Source organism: Rousettus aegyptiacus, unplaced genomic scaffold (assembly GCF_014176215.1).
Source record: "Rousettus aegyptiacus isolate mRouAeg1 unplaced genomic scaffold, mRouAeg1.p scaffold_m13_p_12, whole genome shotgun sequence".
Classification (NCBI taxonomy): domain Eukaryota; kingdom Metazoa; phylum Chordata; class Mammalia; order Chiroptera; family Pteropodidae; genus Rousettus; species Rousettus aegyptiacus.
This window is the reverse complement of record NW_023416287.1, coordinates 65755664-65778001: the sequence shown is the minus strand read 5'-3', so window position 1 is coordinate 65778001 and position 22338 is coordinate 65755664. Positions and strand designations below refer to the sequence as shown.

At 36.2% G+C, this 22338-nt stretch overlaps 1 protein-coding gene across 11 annotated transcripts in view; it reads right to left on the bottom strand.

Moving 5' to 3' along the window:
- Nucleotides 1-17095, bottom strand: part of DTNA (dystrobrevin alpha) — a 330024-nt gene extending 312929 nt beyond the window's left edge. For 3 of the 11 annotated variants that reach the window (XM_036229943.1, XM_036229938.1, XM_036229941.1), the window contains exon 1: nt 16884-17094. The gene's annotated coding sequence lies outside the window, so the exon portion shown is untranslated. Of the gene's footprint in view, nt 1-16883 lie in introns of all 11 variants that reach the window. The other 8 variants (XM_016153937.2, XM_016153946.2, XM_016153941.2 and 5 more) reach the window with 5 other exon arrangements.
- Nucleotides 17096-22338: the final 5243 nt, after the last annotated feature.

Here is a 22338-nt window from a genome sequence, read left to right as displayed (position 1 = left end):
CAGGGACGGTTGTTTCATAAATAAGCTGGCCATTTGCTTTGCTTTTCTGAGATAGCAAGGGTTATATTTCAAAAGTAGCTAAAAATCTGATAGACAGTTCCTACCAGATACATTGAGGAAAACAGAGAATCAGAAATATGACTTACAAGTATATATCTACCACTTTGAGATAAATCTGTACATTTAAAAACAACTTTATTTCTCACCTGGTGAGATGCTGAAGCATAAGTTAAAAACACAAACTAAGACTTTTGTCAGAAATGGTTAAGGGTTTTAATACAAGAGCATGTAATATTTCTATTTCATAATTTAACTCCATTGCCCAAATCCTACAGCAAAGTCTACTAAACACAGAGCCTGGAGCTGGTGGTATTTGGGGGAATAAAGGATCAAGGGTCAGTAGATGATCTCATGTGCAATCGGGCACTGAACTTGGGAAACAAAACTTGGATTGGTGACCAGGCATTCAACAGATGAAGACACTTAGAACAGAGGCACAGGAAAACTATAACCTCCATGAAAATCCATTAAAATGATGGAAAATATGCTTGAGTGGAGCTAGCAGAAGTTCAAGCCAAATCCGTTCATACTTTCTGAGACAAGTTCACCTCAGGACATGGGGATAGCCATGAGGCTGATATATGTAAATTTGTTTGCTATATTTAAATATGGCTATATTACTACTTATTATTTATGGCTTGCTATTTCTGTAGGGCTGTGATACATCTTTAAAAAGTGTTTTTGAGAGCAGAAACTGATTGTACAGATATTTCACTTAATCACAACTGTAAAGAGGTCAGTTAAATAAACAACAAACTCTGCCCAAGGCATCACTCTTGATCCAACCACTGGCTGCTCATCCTAATTACTCATGACTTGAACGCATCCTATCTACACGAGCAGTAGTTTGAACATTCCTTTCTTCTCCATCAACTAGCAGCTATTCTGAACCCATCTGATTGCATCCTCAGATGGCAAGGGCCCAAGCAACTCTAAAGTTCTTCTTTTACTAATAACATAGTCATAGAGCCCAAGAATTTAAGCTCTATCACTTGGTAGCTCTGCCATATTGAGCAAGTTACACAGCCTCTTTCTCTCTTTTTAAATCTTTTTCTCATCTAGAAATAATAATACCAGAGCTAATAATACCACTGCAAAGGGTTGTTGAGGGAGATTAAGTGAAATAATACATGTGAAATATTTTAGTAGAGTTCCTGACACACAGTAATTCTTCAGCATATCTTTTATTCAACTAATTTTCCTTAGTTTGACTTGAAATTCAGGGAACAAACTTCTGATGATAATTTTTCTTTCCATGGAGATTCTTGCCTACAGGGCAAGACTGCACTAGTCATGCTGGTCCTAGTGACAATGATAATTCTAAAACTGGCATTCTTATTTATAGCTCAGTCTCTATAAGCTAAGTTCATGTGATTACGCCCTTGAGAGAAAGATTTGGTTTCTGAAATTTATAAAAGAGGATCAGTCCCCGGACTTTGATAAATTCACTGAAATAATGCTTCTCTGTCAACACCAATCTCTGTTCTTTCCTTCCAACTGTAGCTCATTTCCGATTGTTAACATATGCTGATGGTAGAATCACACCAGGCTTTTTAAATTAAAAACTTGGGGATGAGATCCATCCATTCTGATTTTCGAAAAGCTACCCTGGGTTGTGAAGCATAGATCTAGACTAGTCTCCATAATTAGTGTTAACCTTAAAATCTTAAAGTCAGAAAGAGAGATGCTGATTCAGCGGGTCTGGGATGGGGTTTAGATGCTTGTCCTTTTAGCAACACTCCAGACAATGCTGTTACAGGTAGTCCCTGAAACATATTTTGAGTGACACTGCAAAAAATAAAATGGATGGCCAGTTTCATAGCCACATGGAACCAAGAGCGCAGAAGGTAAGCAGGATATGAACTATGCAAACACTAATTCCCGCACAGAATACCATAAAATACCAAATCCAAGTGAAAAATAAGGAATGACTGATGATGAGAGAGGAGGGAAAATTAAAGATGTAGTTTTGTCATGGGCTTGGCGAGAGCTTGGAGGAACACAAGCCAGGGACTAAAATGTTTCTAGTTTTGCAAGGTTACTGCTGAGTCTCCTTGCATGGCCATCCAATTCAGCTGGATTCTGGCTGGGGGTACTGAAAGAGAGAAGCCGAGAGAAAAACAAAATGAAACAAACAAAGACGATGGAGAGAACAGATGAATTGGTAGGACAGAACAAATGCTATTGGCATCATACATTATCGCCTGTTCACGAGTGGGCAGAAGCTATCAAAACAAAGAAAAAAGTGAAGCACTGATATCTGTTACCTTTCCCACCTTCATCACCAAACTCAATCCTCAAAACAAAACCCCGAAAACATTCCACATGCTCACTCATGTGAAATCACAGGGCTATTTTTGTCTTAAACCACTGTGATTGGGTGAAGTTGGATTATTTTGCCTTTATAATTAATTAGTCCACAGGACTGGTAATCGAGCGTCACAATTTTTTGGGTCTCGTCTGTTGTTTTTCTTCCTTGTCTATATAAGAATCTCAACTGTATGAATACTGAGCAACTCTCAATCTCACATTAAAAATATTAGAAGTATTTAGAGGACTTTTCATTTATAGCTGTTATGTTATATGCTCCCAGAAAATAGGCAAAAAAGAAAAAAAATTTTAAGCCAATAAAGAGAAAAAAAAAAAAAACGAAAGGAAACAAAAACTCCACAAACAAACAACAGAAAAAAGGAGGCGTAAGTACTACACCAACAGTGAGGAAAACAAAAAAGAACAGCCAGATGCTTTGAAATGTTCTCCTGTTTTGAAAATCCAATTCACAGTTTCATCAAATTTAAAAATCAACCTGACTCACATATCGCTTCCTAAAAGTTACTTAGCGGCATTAGCAAAATGTATTATTTTGTATACATTCTAATGGTAAATGTTACTTTTACGGTGTTAAAGTTAAAAGGAAGAAGCAGAATTTATCTGCATATGGAAAAAAAAAATCACCTGACACATTTTGTTTATAAATAGAAGCTAACACTGTAGGGGAAAATCTGGACTGCCACCCACAGAACACACAAGGTGCACTCCTTACCTTTCTGAATCCCCCTCTTCTTGCCCCCATTTATTGTGTAAGAGCTTTTTTTTTCTTCACATTTCAACCTTACCTAAGCATTGTGGGGATGATTTAACTGCCACATTTTAAAAAAGCCAACCAAGTGATTACTCTAAGAATGCAGATATCTGGCTAGCATTGCCAGGGCTGGGGGCCTTTACTTTATAGAGGATGACTGTGTGAGAGAAACATCTGCTGCACCATTTAAAAATATGTTCTTAAAGGGATGTTTCTTCCAACCTGACCAAATGGTATTATTGAACAAACATTGTATAATGAAGGTTTGGAAAAGTCTTATCCCCAAAACATTGCAGAGGCACACCACTTAAATACCCAAGCAAAATGAGTAAATGAGAAATAGAATCAGATTGAATGCACGAAGGGAACAGAAGGAATGAAAAACATAGTACAACTGGTAGTGGGGGAATATTGAAAGGATGAGAGAATAATATTTCGTAAGCCGAGAATGCGTGTCACTTTAAATAAAAAACAGATAAATTGTTCATGAGCCATTTCCCTAGCTTCTCAAGAACAACATACCTTTAAAAAGGTGTATAGACTAAAACGTATATGGAATTGAGATTTATGAGCTATAGAACTAAAGAATTCAGCTTAAAAATTATAATAATCAAATATGATAACTAATCAAAAAACTAAAATATGAGTAACCAAAAATGGTGGATATTAAGTGAACTCAAATCTATTATATTCTCTAAGTTTAGTGAATTGTCAATTGAAAGAGTAAAATAATATAAAATACTGCCCTTAAAATAAAAGTGAATCATATATAGGACTAGAAGCCACAGAATAGTTCTCAAATCTGTTTCTATCTATATTTTATTATAATCACAAAACATTTTTAAATCTTTTAACCTTTTACTTCTCATTGATTTTGTTTTACCCCATCCAGGGTTTTTAAACTGTACCCCAATTTGAAAATCTCTATTCAGAAATGCAGCTCCTCAGGACAGCCTTGTAGTCAAGATTTCTTTTAAGCTCACATGACCCCAGAGAAAAATGCCAGCGTGCAGTAGACAGTGAATCCCCCATGGTAGAACTGATGTGGTAATGACAATGATGAGATCAGACATCTGCATATGCATCTGTCTCTAACAATATTGTGTGACAGAACCTCCTAAAAAGCTTCTCTGTTAAGGGATGTAGAGACGTCCCCACCCCTTTCTCCAAATATCTTCATGACTGGTGTCAGCTCTAGAAAAGAACATAAAAACAGCTTTAAAAACCCATTGCTCTATGGTTTGGCAGCTCTGGAGGAACAATGACGGGGAAGTGTAGACATGGCTCATGTTTTTGATCACAACCACAAAATCAGATATGAAACAGTTATAACTCTTTGGATTAAGGATACAAAACAACTGTGCAAATCATTAAGATGTATTTCAAGAGGCCATGGGGAATAATACAACTTTAATTTCTTTACTATATTTACTTGAGAAAATTTATAATTAAAGAACACAAAATGTAAAACACGATAAATAAATTTTCAAAAAAAAAAAGAAACTAATGAGTCAAGAATGATGAAAAGCATAAATTTAGTGTATTCTGCAATGGCTGGAGGTGTTATTCCAGTCCAGTGGTTTCCAGCTTTAGCATACATTGGAAGCACCTGGAGGGCTTGCTACAAGACATTCCTGGGCTTTATCCCCAGAGTTTCCGATTCAGTACATCTGCAGTGGGTCATAATTTGCATTCACAATGAGTTCAAAGGTTGTGCTGATGCTGCTTATCTGAGGACCACACTCTGAGAAAGTTGCTCTAGTATAATAACTTCAAGGTTAACTACAATGTCAATAACTTGATTTATCATTTGGGAGAATTTCCCTACACTATTTTTCTTTGTGATTGCCTCCCTGTCAACTGTTATCTCTCAGCATATTGGTTTCGAGCAGAAAATTCTTAGCTCTATCTCTTGTACTTACTCTACTGAGTAGTGATCAAATAATTTGACAAAATCAATACATTTATTTTAATGTATAATTTTACATTAAAAGAATTAACATGAATGCTTGCTGGTGGGTGCTCCTTAGTTACAATTTAAATGTGGATTTTGAGTTCACTATTTTCTTTCTTAGTAACACTTTTCCACACATTTTCTGGTTCAAAACTGCATTTCAAATGGAAAATGTTCCCAGGTACAAAGAATACTCAGTGAGAATACAGTCAGGGCTAAGATGATGTAGTTCTAGAAACCTGCCAGAAAGACAACCTATGAGAATGGGGGAAATATCCAGTTTTGCTACAGTTTGCAGCAATATTTTCCCAAGAGAAGAAAAAGCATTGATTTGGAGGAGTGAGAGTCCCTCCACGTGGTCCCTGAACCTCAGCACAGATGGAATGTTCTGTGATCCTTTCTGCATCATTGTCCAAGGACTCCCTCATCCCACTGACCTGCAAAGTGCTTATTATTCAGAAACAGATCAGCAGTAATCCCCTGAGATTCATCCTTCAGAATCAATGTTGATATTTTCCAGTTTACACTTGCAGAAAAAATATGGATTAGACTTCTGTGAAGGAGTAGAAGTACTTTCCCCTATTCCTACCACTAAATTCAACTAAACCCCTGGACGTTATATATAAAATAAACATATAAGACTCTGAAAGTTAGAGGGATGGCACACTAGCTATCGGAGCCTCAGGGCACAAGGAATGACAGGTGGTGAGTGCCCTGGATTTTTGTTTTGCCTCATATATCTCAGACTTGGAGTTAAAGAAACCAGAAACCCAGAAATGCTAATAAGCACAGATAAAAAAAAAGGGGGGGGGGATGGGCGGGGAGTCCAAGAAAATCATGCTCTCTCTAGCCAAAGGATTTAGAAAGAAGCAGCATAAGAAAACCCAAACCATTTAGATAACAATTGCTTACTCCAGCCATATAAGACAGAAAAAACTGTGGCTCTACCACTGCCATGCCAGTAAAGGCTGAGCTTATGCTTCCATCTTCACTAGGCTGTAACAAGGTGCCCCAACTCCCCTCATCCTCACCAAGGCGATATCACACAAGATCAAGTAAGAAGCTGAAACTTTCATCCCCACCATGTGGAAATGAGACTCCCCACCTCCCACCACCATGGAGCTGTCCACGGAGACTACGTGGGGAGTCTGGATTTCCACCCTCACCCGGCAGTACTGAATTTCCCCACTCCTTCTCCAGTGGGTGATGTTATAGGAGGCTAGTAGACAGTCAGGATTATCATTACAGCCCAGCAGTAATCAGGCTGCCTCCCCATTTTGTCAGTGGAGGCCAAAAGGGGAACGAAAAAGAGGCGTTCCTACCACTCCCAGCTAGGAAGGTGTCAGTGAAAATGTGGTGAGGAGTGTGAATCCCCACCCTGCTTCATAGTAATATGGAGCCCCCTCAAGTTACAAGGGAGGCCTCTCAGGTTACAAGTACCCAGTTTAAATATCAGAGAAAACAGACTGAAAACAACAACAACACAGCCTCAGACACCTGTATGTGGCAGGCTGAATAATAGCTCCCAAAGATGCTCAGATTGCTCCTAATCCCTGGAAACTGTGACCACTATTTTAGGTGGGAAAACAGATTTTATAGATGTGATTAAATTGAAGATCTTGAGATAGGGAGATTATTTAGGTGGGCTCTAATTGTAATCACAGCATCCATAAAAGAGGGAGATGAAGAGAGATTTGACTACAGAAAAGGAAGTAGGAAATGTGATGATAGAAGATTATGACAGACATGATAATAGATATTGGAGCAATACAAGGAAGCAATTGCAAGTCAAAGAATATAAGTGGCCTCCAGAAGCTAGAAAAGGCAAAGAAACATATTATCTCCTATAGTCTCCAAAAGGAACTAACCTTAACACCTTGACTTTTGCTCAGTGAAACTGCTTTCTTACTTCTGGCCTCCAGAGCTATAAGAGAATAAATGTGTGTTGTCAAAAGACACCAAGTTTGTGGTATGTTACAGCAGCCACAGGAAACTAATGCACTGTGGGACTACAACAAAAGATATAACATTCATACTTGGAGACCTGGAAGGAGAGAGGGTATAAAGAACAGAGCATACATATCATAGTCAAATTTATAAAAACAAAAGACAAAACAATTCTTGAGAAGAGCAAGAGAGAAATGACACTTCACCTTTAGGAGGAAAATCAATTAGAATGACAGTAGATTTCTCATGAGAATCCATGGAGGCCAGAAGCAACTGGCACAACATTTTTCAAGTGCTAAAAAGAAAAGAACTGTCAATTTAGAATCCTATATCCAGTTAAAATATCCTTCAGGAATGAAAGAGAAATTGACATTCTCGGATAAAGGAAAACAAAGATATTTTATCACCAGCAGATCTGCCTGCTCTAAAAGAATGGCTAGAGGAGGATCTCCAAACAAAAAGAAGGCAATAAAAGAAGGAATGTTGGAATATCATGAAAGAAGAAAGAACAAAGTAAGCAAAAATATAAATAAATACAATGGGCTTTCTCCTCTTGGGCTTTCAAAATTATATTTGACAGTTGAAACAAAAATTGTAACACTGTCTGATATAGTTCTAAATGTATGTAGAGGAAATATTTAAGACAATTATACTATATATAGAGAAGGGTCGAGGGATAGAAAGGGAAGTAAGGTCTTTATCTTCACTTCGATTGATAAACTGGCAACAGTAGTAAACAGTAATAAATTACACGTATATAATGTAATATCTGGAGCAGCCCCTAAACAATCTATTCAGAGATACACTTGAAACCATTATAGACAAATAATAATGGAATTCTATAATTGCTCAAGTAACTGACAGGAAGGTAGAGAAAAACCACAGAGAAACAAACAAACCAAAAAAAAAAAAAGAGAAAAAAAACAAAAAATAAAATGACAAACATAAGCCCTAGCATGTCAATGATTATAGTAAATGTAAAGGCTTCTCGTAGATAAAGCTCATCAAACATAACAATATAGGCAGATTAAAAGTAAATGGATAGAAAAAGAGATATGCAAAAATCAAAGAAAAAAAGGATTGTCTGTGTTATGTTATAGTAGACTTTGAGCAAATGAAATTACTAGATATAGAAAGAATAATATATAATGGTAAAAAGGTCAATATACCAAGAAGACATAATGATGCTAAATATGTACATGACAAACAACAGAGCTGCAAAATATGTAAAGTCGAACTGATAGAAGTGAAAATAGATGGATCCACAATTATAACTGGAGACTTCACATACTCTTTCAATAATCAATAGGACAACTAGACAGAAAATTAGCAAACATACACATCAGTAACATCAACCAATAGTATCTTATGAACATTTATAGAACACTCTAAGCCAAACAGTTAAATACACAATCTTTTCAAGTGCATGAAACAGAGCCCAAAATAGTAAACATTTCGGGCCATAAAATAAACCTCAATAAATTTTTAAAAATTTAAAACATACAGAATGTGTACTCTGACCAAAATGGAGTCAAACTAGAAATCAGTAACAAGAAAATTTTAGGAAAATCTCCAAAAATTTGGGAACTAAACAACACACTTCTATATAATCCATGGATCAAAGAGGAAATTTGAAAAGAAATTTTAAAAAATACTTGAACCAAATTAAAATGAAAAGACAACACATCAAAATTTCTAGGACATGGCTATGGCAGCACTTAGAGGGAAATTTATAATACTAAATGCATATGTTGGAAAAGAGGAAAACCTAAAACCAATAATCTAAGCTCCCGCTCAAGAATATAGAAAAAGAAAAGCAAAATAAACCAAAAGGAAGTAGAATAAAGGAAATATTAATTATAAGAGCAGAAATCAATGAAATAGAAAAAAGAAAAAACAACTGAGAAAAATCAATGAAACGATGTGTTCTTTTAAAGATCAATAAAATTGACAAACCTCTAGCAAAACTGACAGGAGTGATAAGACACAAACTACCAACATCAAGAATGAAGCAAGGGATATCACTACAGACCCTGCAGACATAAAAAGAACAAAAATAAATACTACAAGCAACTCTACACAACTCAATTTGACAACTTAGATGAAACGAACTACTTCCTTAATAAACCTTAAATGAACACAGCTCACGCAATATGAAACAGATCATTCGAACAGCTTATAAGTATTGTTATGGGCTAAATTGTGTTCCTCCAAAATTCATATGTTGAAGCCATAACCTCTAGTACAGAATGGGACTATAATTGGAGATTTGGCCTTTAAAGTGATGATTAAGTTAAAATGTGACAGAATGGTATCCAATCTGACCGCTCTCTTTATAGGAAGAGGAAATCTGAACACACAGAAAGACACCAAGGATGGGCGTACAGAGGAAAGACCATGTGAGGGCACAATGAGCATGCAGCCATCTACAAACCAAGTAGAGAGGCCTCAAAGAAACCAAACCTGTTGACACCTTAACCTTGGACTTTCAAGTCTCCAGAATTATGAGAAAATACGTTTCTGTTTAAACCACCAAGGTTGTTGTATTTTGCTATAGCAGCCCTAGCAAACAAATACAAGTATTAAAGAAATAGAGCTCATAACCATAAAAAAAAAAGTACTAAAAAAGAAATTACTTAGCTCAGCTGCAGTCACTGAAGCATTCACATTTAAAGAATAAATATCAATGCTATACAATCTTTTTCAGAGAATAGAAGAGGAGGGAACACAACCTAATTCATTTTATGAAGCTAGTATTACTCTGATACTAATAACAAATATAGTACCAAAAAAAGAAAAATAGAGACCAATGTCTCTTATGAATATAGATGTAAAACTCTAACAAAATACTGGTAAATAGTAATGCAGACAAAGAATTCTACACAGTGGGGTTTATTATAGAAATGCAAGGCTGGTTCTAGCCAAAGTCAATCAATGTACTCCACCATATTAACAAAGTAAAGAAGGAAAATTAAATGATTATATCACTTGGTAAAAAAAAAAAAACATGTGACAAAAATGAATACCTATTAATGATAAAAAAAAACTCAGAAAAATTGGAATAAAGGCAAAATTCTTCAATTTGATAAAGAACATCTACAAAAGAAAATAAGAACTGATTTATATTCAAAGGTAAAAGACTGAATGTTTTTCCCTGAAGATAAGCAACAAGGTACAGATGTCCACTCTCACCACTCTTATACAATATAGCACCAGAAATCCTAGCCAGTGCAGTAAGGCAGGAAAAGAAAACAAAATACATTCAGATCAGAAAGAAAAAATACAATTGTCCTTATTTTCAAATGACATGATGGTCTACATAGACAAATTCTAAGAAATCAGAAAAACCCTTTAGGACTGATAAATTGAGCAAGTTCCCAGGATACAAATAAACATACAAAAATCAATAAATTTTTATATACTTGCAATGAATATTCCAATAGGTGTGTAGTGATTTCTCATTGTGGTTTTAATTTTCATTTCTTTAATGATGCTGAACATCTTTTCATGTGTTTATTTGCCATTTGTATATCTTCCTTGGCAAAATGTCTCTTCATGTCATTTGCACATTTTCTAATTGGATTGGTTGTTGTATTTTCCTATTCAGTTTTAAGATGGTGCCATTGCCCCATTGGGGGTAACCTGTGTAAATGGAACCATGGGCTCTCTCTGTGTTATTTCTTACAATGATCTCTAACTCTCCCATTATCTGAAAACAAAGGTTTAATTTAAAAGATGTAGATTAAATATATTCTAACTTTTTAGATTATATTTGGCAATGTAAAATAGACACACAGTATGATTTGTACGTTTAACTTTACTGCTTTTTATAATATATGGTAACACCTATGATAATTTTGTCCTTTTTGGTACAGGTGGCAAAAAAAGATACATACATAGTTATTCTGCTTTCTGTGCCATGTTGATAATATCAAAGCTTTTCAGAAAACACAGCTTTGCTGCTGTATGCAGGTCTTGGCACTGTTCTTGGCTTGTGCTTGCTGTCAAATGAGCTACCTCATGCATTCACTAAAAATAAACCATAGCTTTTATTATCATTCCTTGACTAAATACAATCTCTACTGAAAATTAAGAATATCATCAATTTCACAAGTTTAGTATCTACTTTCTTTGCTGGTGGTTTTATGCAGGAATTACCTTCCCATGCTGAAGTTCTAAAACACAGTTGTTGGGTGATTCTATTTTTACATTAAATGATAAATAATTTTTTAGATGATAAAACTATTAAATGAAACTGGCTAATACATGTGTCAAACATAGGTCTATTTGTTCATCTTACTGTTTTCTTCCATCTGGGACGTGAATGCTTGACTTACGAATAGAAACAGCCATATGACTTGCTTTGGTCAATAAAATATGAATGGAATTGGCCAAGTACTGCTTCCTGATGAAAGCCTTTAAAAACTTGTGGGAGATTCATTATGTTCCCATGTGCCTGATGACGGATGAGGATGTTTTTGATGATGGGGGTTTTATCAACTTGAGTCCCTGAGTGAAAAAGGTATAGTTTTTTATTGATCAACACAGGGACATAGTATTAGCAGAAATAAAGCTTTTTTTTTTTTTTCAGTCATTGAGATTTTACAGTTGTTAGGACTCCATAACATAAACTATTATAATGATGGATGTACTTTATATTTACATTAAACAAACAAAACTCTTTGGAATAGGATATTGCACAATGGCATGAAATCGTAAACTCCAGTTAATGAGTTATTCTTTGGTGCATTTGAAGGCATCCTTCACTCTGATAACACATCCACACACACACCATGCACACAAAAACCAAAATCAAGTCTTGCATCTCTTTCCTTATGGTATAAATTAGAGCAGTAGTTTGCTGGTTACTCTATGATATAAAGCTTTGTATGAAGCTGAGCATACAGAGAAATGATGTATCACATTCTTAATAGGGATACATGAGTCATAGAAAATATAGGCTCTACTTTAAGCATGTTCGAAAGCTTCAGAGCAGCTTTTTATATGTGTATTATGTATGAATTATGATTCATGGTTAATGTTAACATTAATTGTATAAACTACAGATTATCTATTATTTGCAAGGAGAAACAACATTGACTAACATTTATTTTCAGACATAGTGCAAACATCTTTATGTTTTAGCACATTTAACCAATCAGTACTTTACTTTGCTAATGACATGTGCCATCTGTCTTAAATTAACATTATTTGGATAATATTTAAAATGACTAAGTTTTTTAAAAATCATAACAATTATTATGATTTCTGTCGAAAGATCTCAATGTAAAAATTAACAGGGCTTTTAAAATTTTACCAAGATAATTTAATGGATGCTTTTATGTTATACTTTTAGCCTCCTTGTACCATATACTCTGGACAAAGACTTGGGGGAGATAAAACAAGTGACTTAAAATTCTTAAGTTTATTAAAGCTCACAGAACTGTCAGCTGTTAAAGATATTTCCCTAATTTTTGACATGCTAACGTACATATTCTTGATGCTAAAAATTTCAATAGTTTCAAGTGGTACTCATTAGTATTTTTTGAATTTTAAAACTATGTAATATATAATGAGACATTTCTCATAATCTAACAGTCACCAGTGTTTGTCTAGGTATTCATATGTCTCTTACTTCTTGATATATATATCATGGCAAAAAGCATTGATACAAAGAAAGTCTTATTTTTTTCCCCACTGATTTTTATGAAGGAAAAACTAACCAAAAGATCAAATCAAGAAGTATTATTTTTAACAATGATTGGAATTTAATGCACCAGTAAATTTATGAACCAGGTGTTACACATCGATAGTTCACAGTATGCACTGTGGAATCAGAAATCTTGAGTTTAGGGCTCATCTCTACCTATGTGACAGTGGTAATGATTATTATCCTTCTTGTACTTCAATTTCCCCTTCTATAAAGTGGGGATAATGCAAATACATGCAGACTTCACAAGGCTATCGTGAGGAATACATAAGTTAATTTTTATAGAGCCCAAAGAATGATGTCTGGCACATAGTAAGTATTCAATTAATTTAGATATTATTATGTTTGCTTTAAATTGTTAATACCCATTTCCTCAGCATATTAAACACTTAATACCACCTCCTTTACCTCAGGGCCTCTTCTCCTTTGGACACTTCATAGAGTCTTAGGCACTGGATGATGAATCACAAACCTTCCTGTTTTGAGACATTCTATCACTTAAACAACACACACACACACACACACACACACACTACTTTTAAAATTTCAAAGTAGTTGTTAAGGAAAAGAAAGAAAATGACTACCTTTCATTAAACTTAAATAACTCTTGGCAAGTAGGATAATAACCAGATAAGGCTATGGCTCTGTGTGCTTTAAAAACTATTAATAGGGGTTTTTCAAACCTCTCCATTTCCATAGGTGGATAATGAGGGGAAATAGTATGTCTTCTGGTAAACAGAGAAGTGTAGAGATAACCAGAGTGAGACATAGGTCTGATTCAGAAAACAATTCAGAAAATATTTATGAAAGCATTTAAGAAAACCATCTGACTTAATGAACACTTCCTCACACGTCATTCCTCTGTAAATATGCAATTTATGGGCATCCTGCTTTGACCTCCCTGTCTGGTCTAGAATCCTTATTACACATTCTTATAGAATTCCTTCTTTCAGAGACTTTACCTCAGTATGTAAATAAAGATTTATCTGTATCATTATTTTATTAACATCTGATTCTCTGTGTTGGCAGGGCTCACTCAACTTTTTGCTCACTACTGATTTCCAGTTCTCCACTGAACAGAGATGCTCTCAAGAAGTTGAGACAGTACTATTCTCCCAAAACTAGAGGTAAATAACTTAAAAGGAAAAAGTCATGTCAAATGTATCAGGAGAGGTAAAAGTAGCAAGGGAATGCTTTCTCTAAAATAAGTAACAGAAACTAGAAAACTGAAACAGCTCTGATTCAGTTAAGAAAGGACTTATGTATGTGTCATAGGATTTATGCCTTAAAGACAATCAACATTCTATATAAATAGTCTTGGAAAATTCAAACTCAATTTCAGTATTAAAAACACTTGTGTCTAATGGCATGCAACTCTTCCGACCACAACACTGCACTCCAACATCCCAAAATAACACTATAGTCATAATTTGGGGGTGTACTGCAAGAGGTTAACCAATGAAGAGCAGGAATTTTTTTTTTCACATCTAAAGATCATGGTTCCATGTAGTTCCATTTGGATTCTAGTCTCTCTTCACTTATAATGTTGAGTAGGTGTGGATTTAGAATACACGTATTGAATTTAATTAAACAGAAAAAAACAATAATTAAGGAAATCTATTAATGTCAAAATAATTTTCAAACTTGTTATGTGAAGAAGCAATTAAATTTACTTGAAAACATAACAGATAAAGACTTAAGAGAGATGTCTGTCCAATAGAATAAATATCACAAGAGCTCCATGATAAGCTCAAATAAAGAGTAATTCTCCAAATATGTCTAGTGAGAGATTATCCCACTTGACATCTTTTTCAACATTATGGTTCATTTAAAACAAGTGAAGATTTAAAAAGTATTTCGACTTAGATCTAACGAGAAATTTGATTTCCGTCTTCATTGTTCCACAACTTCATATAGCGTATATATAATTGGCTAAAAGGCATGACACACACAAATACCCTCAAAATATAGCCTGCTTTTAATTACTGATACTTGAAAGAGAATTACATAATTCTTCCCTTAAAACTGCCAAAGCTCTTGTGAGAGTGATTGGATTAAGGATGATTAAACTTACTCAAAAATTTTTACAAGATGAGATTCTGAAGAAAACAATGACCATGCTTTGAGCAAAGGACAGACTAATATCTTAGAAAGTTTAAAATTAAGTGCAAACAAATACTTACGATCAGCTATCTGCTTTAGAATAATTTACTTTGGTGGTAAATCTTAGCTGCTGAAAATCTTAACTTTGCTAGTAAATACTACATTAATCTATAACTGTTGTAGGAAATGTGATTAATTGTGGCAAAAGGAACTACTCAAAGAACCTTCGCCATAATTATAGTATTAAAAATTAGAAAAAGTTAATTGCCTCCAACTTGTAACACATAGTCAGTTAAGGGGTTCATCTTGGTAGAGAAATGTGGGCAATATATCAAATATAGAAGACTTTAGGTACAATTGGATCTTATTTTTATAGAAAAAAAAAAACATGTGAGTTGGTTAAGAGTATACCAAATGACCATCTGGGTTCTAACATTTCATAACTATATGACCATAGTTAAATTATTTCACCTCTCTGTATCTGGCTTTCCTCATATGTAAAAAGTGGATATTATTACCAACTCCTACGGTTGCGTAAGAATAAGTGAGAGAATAAGGCTTAAAGAACATAGAACTGTGCCTGGAATATGCAGAGAGCTGGTTTTTCGGTTTTGTCAACCCCCGCCCCCCTCACCACCACCACCACAAGTTTCTACCTTTGGCAATAGTAAAATAAATGAATTTTTTTTTTGTTAAAGAAATGAACAACTTTTCATACTTCAACAATTACTGTATATTCAAAAGGAAACACAAACATATATTAAATACCAGGCGATACCAAGTGATAACAGATAACTGAACAACTTGAACGTAAACATCAATTCAAAGAACCATTTTTTAGAGCAAGAATGAACCTAATGGTTCATAATGGTTAGCTTCACAAGTGTATAGCTAATATTTCCCCCCTAAAATCTGCAGTTATCTTCTCAAAGCCGTACCCCAAGCCTGCTAAAGGGAAAGTTTTACTTTACCAAGTCCCAGCCATGGTACTTTTTTGAGCCCAAGCACTGAGTCACCACCCCTCTTCTCTCCTTGGCTTTGGTCTTCTGACAGACACTTCTCCTACCACTTCGGGTACCAGAACCAACCTTCCGTCCGCCTTCTGTCCAGCGGAAAACTCCAAAGTGGGCAACAGGCTACAAGAGCGGAAGACACTCACCCCCGGTACCCAACCGCCCCGCGCGACCCCCGTACGGAGTGCCCACTCCCACACGGCCATCCACCCGTGCACCGCAGTGCACTGCAACACGCGCAGAAGCCGCTAGCTGTTAAGGAACCCATCGTGGATTTCCTGGTCAGTACTCCCCAGACTGCTCCCCAACGTGAGTGTCATCCCTAATGGATGTGGCCACGCCACCGCCCACCGGCTCAGCCCGCGAGGACGACCCAAAGGGCAGCAGTGACAACAAAAACAACTCTAACCGCGACGCGAGGGAGCCGGCTGCCATCGCCAGCCCGGGAGCGGCGACAGCGGGGGCTGCGGCTCTGCCCCGCCTGGGCGGGCGGCTGAGGTTTACCTGCGCGGCCCCGCGCGCCCGGGCCGGCCATCCTGCAGCAGCCGCTACAGCCGCCCCGCGGGCCCGAGGCGCCGCCCGCCGCCGGGGGAGGCGCCGCGCCGCAGTCCTGGCTGCGGCGCCCCGCACATGCTTCGCGCTTGCCGCGGCCCGCGCCGGCGCACAGGTGGGAACCCCGCGAGTGGGCGTTGGGGTGATTCCCTGTCCTCGCCCGCGCTCGCCGTCCGCTTCCACTCGACTTTGCCGGGTGCGCGGCGCCTGCCCTTGCTCCAGCAGCCCAGGCTCCTCTCTGCCCGCGCGCCCCGGCGCCGTGGGCGGCTGCGGTCCTTGCGCAGCTGGGGCTGCGCGTCATGTGCATCTCCCGCCTTGCAGCTCGCTCCGCGGCACCCCGCGGCCGGGGCAGCGCGCAGCGGCCCGGCCCGGCACCCACTTCTCGCTGGTCACCCCGACCCCCTCCACCCCCGTGCCCTCCCCCACTCCGGAGATGTCAAGAGGAAAACGCCTTGCACACACCTTGGAATGGACGGGCGCCTCAGTCACCGACTCGCCAAACTCTTAGAAGGTGTCCATTGGTCTGTAGGGAGGTTCGGGCATGGAGTAAGAGCTGCTTTCTTATTATTTAATAATGTTAGAAGTGCCGGGTCCGCTGCCAGAGTTGTGGGTCATGTGGGCACAGCAGAGGCTGGCTGCTGCCAGTACCAGGGTTTCCTGAGGATCCTGAAACTATGATCTCATCCTCCTCATCCGCCTCCCCCGCCCCTCTCCGCGGGCGCGCACGCACAGCACACACTCACACACACACACACATGCACACACACGCACATACACACTCACACTGCATGCGCTATTCTCCTTCCTGGACCGAAATATTCCTCCAGGGAAATACAGTGTTCAAGCTCTTCATTGAAAAAAAAAAAAATCCTTCCTGATATTTTTCTTTCAAAGCTTGATTTATGTGCTTTGTTTATTTTCCTCAGTTTTACCTCACACGTGCGAAGGATCCGAACAGAGCCTCAGAATTAAAATAAAAAATAATCATCCTCTTATGTTGACCCATATTTTGGTCAAAACCCAAGGACTCAAACAATTTAAATTTAAAACAGAGACAATAGTATACCAAGCTTGAACATGGAATAGTAATAATATCTGAGAGTATGAAATAGGTTTCTTTCCCAAGCTGCAAACATTACCTCATTTATTTGCAGAGCATCTTTGCAGAGGAGGCGGATGAGAAGGCAAATAAGTAGTCACTTCAGAGACACAGAAGCATAGGTCAGATAACATGACCTATCCAAGTACACATAAGTCAATATCTCACTATCAATATTAATTGTACAGCTACTCACAGGTTGCTTATTCATTATAATCAATTCCTGGAAACTTAGGTTTTGGAAACTAATGAAGATAGTCGTGATTATTTTTAAGTTACCTACTAAGATTGCAAATTAATGAATGAATTTTTCTATATGTATATGTTTTTATATAATTTTCTCGTGCATTTGTATATATCTCCGGTTTCATTTTTTTCATATAATTTTTTCTTTTTGAGGGGTATGTGTATGTGTTGTATGTCAATGTATCTGTGTGTGCATTCATATTCATTTGCATTGTTTAACTTCTTAGATTGCAATAATTTCAAGCAATTTCAGTCAGTATTTTGGGGTTGCTCACCAATTTCATAATGATTTATATATTTCGCTCAAACCTCCTAAGTGCTATGTCTTAAAAGATATAGAGAAGTTTAATATTTGGAACCTTGCCTCTGTTAGTTTACATCTAGTTATTGAGACAAGATATATATATATATATATATACTGGAAAGTCTACAGGTGAAACTATTTTTGATGCTATGAATTGTCACAAAGAAAGTATAAGATACACTCCTTTTCTTTTTACCTATTTAATTTCTGTTCCACCTTAAAATTATTTCATTTGTCTTTCTGCCCCATATTTCAGTCCGTCTTTGACCGCCCCCCCCAGCATTTCAATGGGCGAGGTAATAAGTTTACCTTGCCCTGCACCTACATATACATCCTACTCACATAAACACTACATGAGGATTTTTTTTTTTTTTTTAATGATTGTAAAAGTTCTCACAAAGAACACCTTTTGTTTAGGTTACATATGTAAGAAAATTCAGCAGCCTTCTAATAATATGAAGAAAAGAGAAATGGTGCAAGAGAGAGAATGTATCAAAGAGAAGATAGGAGGGTAAGTAGTGAAAAAAGGTGGGGGGAAGAGAAGAATAAAAGAGAATTGAGGAATTACAAGATGAGGGAGAGGAGAAGAGAAAAAACAAAAGGAGCAAAAAAAGAGGATGAACTTTCAAGTGAAAGCTAAAAATTTCCACATTTTACCATATGGAAAACAAATTTAGGAAATGTTAGAGTTTCTTGGTTTCTTACTGCTATCAAAAAAAAATTTTTTTTGATACGCTTACAGAAATTTAATGGCAAAGACATCAGATGTCAGGCCTGCAGAGATTACACTGAATGATCTCAATTTTAAAATCCAAGTATAGGATTCAATAGAAGAAATAAATAGACTGACCTATCAATATAATATAATAATAAAACTGACAATAAGATTATATAGCCATGGTACATAAACATTTTAAGAAGAAATTAACACCGAAATTCAGGGAAAACAAAGGCACAGGAATATTAAAGCAGGAAAAGAAGTGTTAGGCTTGCAGTATTTAAAGCAAAAAAATAGCAATAATAACATTGTATATTTTTTAAAAGTACTTCGAATTGTTCAAAGTGCTTTTCCTGCAGCCTTTATGGAGCCTGATATTAATTAGAGGTAGGCACCTTGAACTTCATGTGAAATGATAATTCTCCCTGATTTTCTATATGTCAAATAGAGACATGCTGAAATTTTCAGTCATTGTTTTGGAAATATTATTTATATTTTTCAATCAGTCAACCTTAAAGATGTTGCTCAGTATCCCTTTCTCCAATCTTCATAAACAATACGGTTAGATGGATTCCTGGGCATAGGTCGCAACAGTGATTTATAATCTAGGCTTTTACACAGACTACTGGAGTTAAACTAGAAGCTTTAGCATGTAGCAGACACTAATGGCTTTGCAGTTTCTCTGGGAGATTTTTGCAGAAGAGGTGGTGGCCCGAATTGTACAACAATATATTAAGAGCACTTTCCTTTTGATCTGCACACTCATGGCAGGATTTATTTTAATTAGAGGTGTATTTAGATTTGATGATTATAATATGTTTCTGAAATCCATTATAACTTCAGTGGCTTAACAGTTACTAGCAGTTTGTGTCAGAATACCTTCAAGTAGGGAAAACTATTTTTAATATGGCTATGTATACATATCTATGGTTCATGCTAATTTAGGCCATCTCTACCAAAGAAAATAAATTACCCATATTTACTATTTTGCTCTTATAATTTATCAAATTTTAAAATAGTTCATAGTTAATGAGACTTGCTATAAATAAAATCAGAATATTCACTGTATTATGGTGAAACCATGTGTGTGTATGTGTCTTATAAACATAGTGATATATAGAGTGTATATGTGTTATAGGTCAAATAAGAGTGATTACTATTATCTATAAGCTGCTAATAGTTTTGGGGCATGAGGAATTAAACATTTCAGAGCCTTCAAAAGACTCGAATGACAAGAGTAGAAAAGGAAATGGATTCAAAAGAGTTGAAGAAGTGAAGACCACTATTTTATCACTTAGAAATGCTTATACTCCCTTGGTGTAAACTGTTGTTCCAAGGAAGGATTATATGGGGACTTGAAAACACAATATGTACATTAATTCTGCTTCCCTAAGAAACTGATTAGTTTTCAAGAATGAAAAGTTCATTAGCAGTCCAATACAAAACTAAAAATGATGAGCTGTGACTTGATGGATTCATGGTTAGATTTTTTTTTTTTTTTTTTTTGGTGTGAGAGCTATCAAATTTTGAGGCCAAGGTGGGCAAGAAGAGCCATTGCTGTTCTCTCACTTTTCAAGATACCCCCATTTTGGAATGCATCAACCCAGACAGAGCCATCTTCTGACCTCCACTGAAATGTATAAATTGTGTCCTAAGCATTCATGAAAGCTGAGGGGACATAAGTGTGTGCTTGCATTAATAAACACCAAGGCTGGTCATTTAGTCTCTTTATATATCACTTCAAAATACGTATTTATAAAGTTAAAGTTAATATTTAATTGCCTGAGAAATTCTACATTGAGGCATAGTCCTGTCAGCTGTTAAGGAACAATTGCTTAACAGAGGTATTCCTTTCATCCCGCCTGTGCTCCCTGCCGCCTTAGTGAGACTGAAGCCTCCTGCACACAGGGCAGGGCCTAGTAATTCAGCTGCTCTGGCAGTATATATTATGGTGCCACAGTGTCTCCTTGGTTGATCTTTCTGTCTAAGATCCTCAGGAGAAATGCTGTTTACCCTTCCCATGTTCTTCTGGGACTGAAGGGGACTAAGAATGGGTTTAAGCAGTCAAGTATATTTTGTTTTCTCATGTTAGTGCGGGCAAATCTGCATTTTAAGTAGCTTTGATTCCACCCTGTAGTGGCAATTCATTAAATACATATGGTGGTTCAGATCTCTCAATGGCATCACACTAGTGTGCCCTTTACTCTGGGGAGAATTTATTTTCTCAGTGGACCATAAATAAAACAAATGTTTCAGATGAAACTTAAGTGTCACAATGAAGACAGTGAAGAAAAGCCAGCTAGAGACACAGTTTATCAGAGGATGCTTATAATCTACTAACTTTGCTGCTAGAATTGTTTTTAACTCTATTTTTAATTGTTTTAAAGCGGAATGTTTTGTTTTTGTTTTGCTCAAGAATACAGAATACCTTGATACATGGAACCAAACATAATATTGAATAAATAGTAAACATCACAACAAATAAATTTTGATCAATACTGATGATCAATCCAAATAATTAGGACAAAAAAAATGCTATTTATTGAAGAAAAGTTATTTGAATAGCTGTCCATATTATTTCAGAGAAATGTCAAATTTTTTTGATGATTCTAAATAAAGCCTAATGTTTTTAATAATACCAAAGAAACCTGCTACAAAGTGAAAAGCTTTGTGAAAACAATTTTGTTTATATGAAATTAATTTGCTTAACTTATTTCCCAGTGAAATGATTTTTTACATATTATATAGATATAGCCCAAATCTCCTTTATATCGTCAGGAAGCATGTTAACAAGTGTGTGTTTTAATTTAAAAGTTAATTCGTACAGAAAATATCACATAATTATTTGATGTTGCAAAGCATTGCGTTTTATGAAAACTAAATGAAAAAAATGGGGGATGGTCAGAGGAAACTAAATTCATCAAATTGTAATCTTTAAAACTGTATGACCAATATGTGGGTAGATCTATAATTAAAATTCATTACTGAAAATAATGCTATTTTGCCTTATATGGAATATATTTTGAGATAGTTCAAAGTGTATTCCTATGAGGTGATTATATATTTACTAATATGAAAATTTTCTTTGTTAATTAAGATGCTTATCTTTTATTTGTGCCACAAATATCATGTGTCATTCTCCTGGTTTTATTTTTTCTCCTTTTTATCCCTGACCTGCATCACCGTTATCACCTTGAACATTCTTCATGGTTTCAATGCTTTTTCATTTACGTATTGCTCTTACGTTTTCCTTTTCTTATGCCATTCAGCTAGACTGAAAGGAACAGGAATATTTTATCATAACCACAAAGCTTATTTTGTACCCAGTTCTTAATCAATGGTTAATATTGCCTGTGCTTCCCACTACACATACATGAACATTTCTTGATTTTGAAATTGTCATTTTTTTTTTAAATTTACACATATCTCAAAAAGCATTTTACGATTCTCAAGGACAGAGGCCATGATGAAAACATCCTTTTTTTTTTTTTTCCTCCCTAGAGAATTAAGCACGTTTATCTCATATAGGAGGTGCTTGGAAAATACTTGT